The sequence below is a fragment of the Malania oleifera genome, chromosome 5 (assembly GCF_029873635.1).
Source record: "Malania oleifera isolate guangnan ecotype guangnan chromosome 5, ASM2987363v1, whole genome shotgun sequence".
NCBI classification, from domain to species: Eukaryota; Viridiplantae; Streptophyta; class Magnoliopsida; order Santalales; family Ximeniaceae; genus Malania; species Malania oleifera.
The window spans coordinates 40,756,494-40,761,968 of record NC_080421.1 but is presented as its reverse complement, the minus strand read 5'-3'; positions in this window follow the sequence as shown (position 1 = coordinate 40,761,968).

The window sequence follows — 5,475 nt, the reverse complement described above, 5'->3', positions numbered from 1 at the left end:
TCAAGGCGACTTCAGATCTTCAATCCGGCAAGAAATGGGGCCAAGATTGAAGAGAGAAGGGGAAGGAGTCGTAGGAGAGAGAGAGAGAGAGAAAAGAGTTCTGCGCTGAAATTTTGATAAAAATCCAAGTTTCAACTATTTATAGGGCTCGATTCGTCGACGAGATACATCACCTCGTCGACGAGTTCTTCAGTAATTTCGTCAACGAACTTCCTCCCTCGTTGATGAATTTCAGTCTGTCCCAAAAATCCTTCTCGATATCTTCTCGTCGATGAGGCGTAACTTCGTCGACGAGTTCCCTTATGCACTCGTCGACAAACTCCCTGTGTTTGTTGATGAGGACTTGTGGAAAATCTTTCGGGTTATTCTTTCCAAAATGCAATGTTGTCAACGAACGCTTGCTGCCTCCTTCCGTTTCTGTTTCCATTTTCCTCTCTCTTTAATATTTAAATATCATTATTTTTCAGGTCGTTACATCAGACCCTCCACAGCAGCCCCCCAAATTCCTTTTTAAAACCCTAGCTAAACCCTTTTCTTCTAGCCTTTCTTTTCCCCTAGGCTGATCTCCCTCATGTGCCCACTGCCAGCCTACTTTTCTCCTCAATTCATCCTTTTCTACCCCTCACTGCCAATGCCTATAAGCCAGCAACACACACACATGGGTTGCCCATTTATTTAGCCTTGCATGGCCGGGTCACATCAAAGGCCCGACCCACTCCTTTTTTTTTCATTTGCTTCTCACACACCTTACTGCTAGCCCAGTACACAAGCACGATTTCGACCATAATGAAGCTTGTATCTCTCAAAGTTCAAAACATGGAATTTGTAGAGCTTTTTCTCAGATTTTTCTAAAATTTTGTATCATCTCGATCGGAGCTTGGACAAAAAATTTATGCTCAGATTACGGAGTAATGCCGAAACAGTCCATAAAACAACATATGGTAACTTCACATCCGATTTCGACCTTAATGTAGCTAGTATTTCTCAAAATGCAAACATGAAAATTATAAAGAGTTTTCTTATATTTTTACAGCATCTTGAGTCATTAGAATCGAAGGTTGGATGAGAGAGTTATGCACAGATTACGAAGTACCGTCGATTTTTAGCTTCCAATAATCGCCCTGCAATAAAAACACCAAAAAATCATAATTTACTCAATAAAACCCAAATGTTATAAACATGACACAATGTTAATTTATTGAGATTAATTAGGCATTTAATTAAAAATATAATTCGTAATGCATGGATTAAAACACCTAATTATGCAATTTAAGCGCGTAATCACACCCCCCAACAAACGTTTTGCTAGTCCCTAACAAATAACGTGAATGCAATCAAACTAGGGGAGAAACACTAAAATTTTAATACTTATGAAAATTACATACCATGAAATATGCTTAATGAGTTTAGGAACACAGGACACAGATTAATCCAAGTTATGTTTCAACTGAAAGATTTATACACCATTTAGTAAAACAACCAAGGTAATGAAGTGTAACAAAGCTCACGTGTACAAGAGAGGATTAGAATTTTAAGATTGATCACCAGCAACCATTAACGGTTCCAAGCATAATCAATTAGTCTGAGACAACCACACGGTCTTACTCTAATTCAAAATCATTGTACTGGTGGCTTTCACACTATTACACTTTAAAAGGCACCCACTTTCTTGATTAGTTAGGACCCCGGTAGTAAGTCATGCTACTACAAGGTGCCCACTTTTTTGATTAGTTGGGACCCCGGTAATAGGTAGCCCTTTCCACTACACAATTGTTTCCCTCTTTTTATTCCTTTTTTTTTTTTGTTTTTTTTGTTTTTTTTTCTTTTTCTTCTTTTTGCAACTGATCACTAGCTTGTTTTTTTATTTTCATTTGCTTCAAACTTTTTTTTTCTAAGCCAATAGGATATGGTTCATTAGAATCCCAAATAATTGAAATGTATATCAACCAGAAATGATCTAAGGTAGTCTTTCTAAGTCTTCTAACTTGTGAAGCGTGTGTAGCAAGACTTTCAACATGCTTCTCTTGGTTACAACTAAATGAAATGGATAAAGCTCTCTTTTGATTCAAACTTTAATTGCACTACATCCTACATGTTCCATATCCTAAAAAAAAAAAAAAGTTGGCATGTAACGTTCACAAATGAGGAGTTTAGCATGCTCTGAGCTCAATAACAGTGTTTACCAAAAGGTGGACCTAACTAAATGCAAACATCTATAATATGCAAATATCACGTTAAAACTCATCAGGTGGAAGCACACAGTATCACACAATATCACATACAAATGCTCCCCCCCCCCCCCCCAAAAAACTAAAATATAGCATTGTCCTCAATGATTGAAAAGAGAAGCAAAAGAATGATACTGAGGGAAGTAGAAGCGTACCTAGGCAGAGCAGTAAAGGAAAAGGAAAACTAAAACTAAAGGAAAATGTACCTACTAATAAACTAAAATAAGAAAAAATAAAACAAAATGAAAAACAAAGGGAAGAAAAACATCACAGTATGTCTGGTGGAGGCTTGGAAGGAATTTCATCTGGCGGGTGCAGGTCTATAAATTGAATTGGCAAGTCTCTAAATTTGAGTCGCCACAATGAATCAATCTTGTTACCTATACAAAAGTTAGCCTCAATTAAATCAATGCTCTCTAAGTTACCAGATAAAACATGTGTAGGTTGGCTTCCTTGTTTTAACAAGAAAGGATCTTTATTCAATATATTGTTCAGGAAATTCAATTCTTTAAGAACTAGCTCTAAGGAAAAAGTGTGTTACCTTCGAATCTTTAGAAACATCAACATTAGAATTTTTACCCAGTTTCTTGAAATTTAAGCTCTCACCATTCTGTTCATCCTCTTTATTAGGTGTACCAGTCACCTTATCACTACGGAGATTTGTTTTAGCATTACACTCCTTGACATTTACTCCGGTCGGGAGAGATGGTTCCATGACTTCCAATCTCTGAGAATAAGGTACCACATGTTGGTACTCCTTATTAACTAACTTCTTCACTTTTGGCCTTGCTTCCTCTGATTTTTCTTTGACTTCATCTATCTCAGTTGGAACTTTGGGTGTCTCATACCACTCTCCACCATGTACTACTCTCAATGGCTGAGCTGCAATTGGTCTTCTATCAATCCCAGTGTTCCACTGCTGAGCATAGTCAGCTAAATGATCCAGAAAACTTAATGCCTCATCAGGCTCATTGTCGAAGAAATCTCCTAAACACACAATATGTGGACGAACTATTTCAAGTCAGGAGCCAATGCAGTGTAGAAGTAGTTGACTAGGCACCATGATTCAAATCCATGGTAGGGACATATATTAACCAGATCTTTGATCACTCCCAGCTTTCATGAAATTTCGCGCCAGCTCTTTACTTGAATTGACTGATCTGTTCCTGCAAAAACTGAGTTCTCTGTGAGGGAGAAAATTTATGCAAAAATTCACATTTTATATCATTCCAACTAGAGACAGAATGAGGTATCAAAGAATTAAACCACATCTTGGCTCTATCCTTCAAAGATGTAGTAAATAAATGAAGTCTAGTTAATTCATCAGTTCTAGCACTAGGAAAAAAAATATTGCAAGTCAACTCAAACTCCGTCAAGTGTCGATAAGGACACTCAGATTCCATCCTGTAGAACTGAGGTATCAATGACGTCCTCCCACGCTAAGTCATGAAATTAAGTGCACTATCAAATAAAATAGTGTAAGATGGTGCAGTGGTGCATGTAGGCTACAAAAAATCCATAAGATTGCGTTGTGCAGATTCAGCCATATATTCTTCAAAACTCTTTTTTTTTTCTTTATTTTCTTTTTTCTTTTTTCTTTTTCTTGAGAAAAATTAAAATAACGGGAAAAACACTAGTTTGAAACGAAAACTAACATTCCCCAATAACGGTGCCAAAAATTTGCCTCACTCGAAAAATGAGCAGCTCGGAAGCTATCCTAAGTATAGGAGTTACATCGTGTAATATTCAGCTCAAGGGTTAGATCGTATCCTCAGGGAATGCATTTTAATCTCAAGTTTTATGTTCTCCCAATCAAAAAATAAAAGTTACTGAACTTAGTTCAGATTCGGGATTTTCAAGATTGGTTGAGATTTCCTACAACAAATTAAACAAACATGCGAATTAAAACCCTAATCCTAGCATGCATTGAACTAATTAGCCAAAACAGTAACCCTATGTCTAACCAAGCAAACATAGAAACACGCATTAACTAAAGATAGTAACTTTAAACACGTAATTAAAACATGCACGAATGAAAACTCAATTAAACACATACACAGACAATAAAAACCAAACCTTTAACAAGAATCAAGAACTCGAACTAAAATTAAACCATTAACGACTTAAATGATAACAAAACACAATAAAAACACGAGCTTTAATAAAACCGACCCTAACTAAATCGAGCTTCAACAAAAAAAAATTAAATCTTGCAAAAAAAAAACAACAACCAGACTTAATTTAAACGATTAACTTAAATCTACCACTAATTAAGAGCAGATAAATAAATAAATAATTTCAATAAAACTTAAATACCTTACAATGTTCAACAATTAAAATTGCAAATAAACTTTAAAAAAAAAAACTAGACTTTATCATTATCCAGCTAGCTAACAAAAAATAAAATAAAATTTAAGAACTACTTTTATCAATGTTCATTGACAAACAAATAAAAGAAAGAGAGAGAGAGAGAGAGAGAGAGAGAGAGAGAGAGACAGAGAGAGAGAGAGGGGAGGGGGAGAGAGAGAGAGAGAGAGAGAGAGAGATGGTCCCTGGCTTGCTGTAGTTGTAGGTGGCTGCCGAGGGTGTGGTGCTGGCGTGGAGTGGTTACTGGCTGTTGGCCTTCTGGCACTCAACTTTTTGCTGTGGTTGCAGGTGGCTGCCGAGGGTGGAGCAGAGCGTGGTCTTCGGCTGCAACTGGGAGTCTCGGACGACTGTGGAGCTGGAGCTGATGGTTGAAGCTGGTCTGTCCTGGTGTGGCAGCAAGATAGTGGTTGCTGTGGAAGTCTTCGGGGTTGGATTGTTGTAACTGGTGAGTTGCCGAGGGAAGGAGGATGGAGCAGCAAAGAGAAGGAAAAGAAAAAAATTGAGGGAAGCCGAGAGAGATGGGAGAGAGAGGAAGAGAGAATAAGAAGAGAAATTAAAAAGAAAAAAAAAACAGAGAGGGAGAGAGTAGGGAAGTAGGGGAAGAGAGGGATAGATTGAGGGCCAAAAACACAGAGAGAGGTAGAGAGTGAGGGAGGAGAAGGGAGGTGCACGAGGGTATACTATGAACAGGGGGAAGAAAAAGAGTTTAAATAAAAAAAGGGGGATGCTGCCCTATGACCCGCGACCTAGTAAATGGATCCAACCCGACCCGACCTGCATGTCTGGGTCACATCAAACTCATTATATTTTATATTTTTTTTCTCATTTTTCGCTCCATGAACAAGGCCAATTTTGAGCTTCTTAGAGCCTGTTTCTCTCA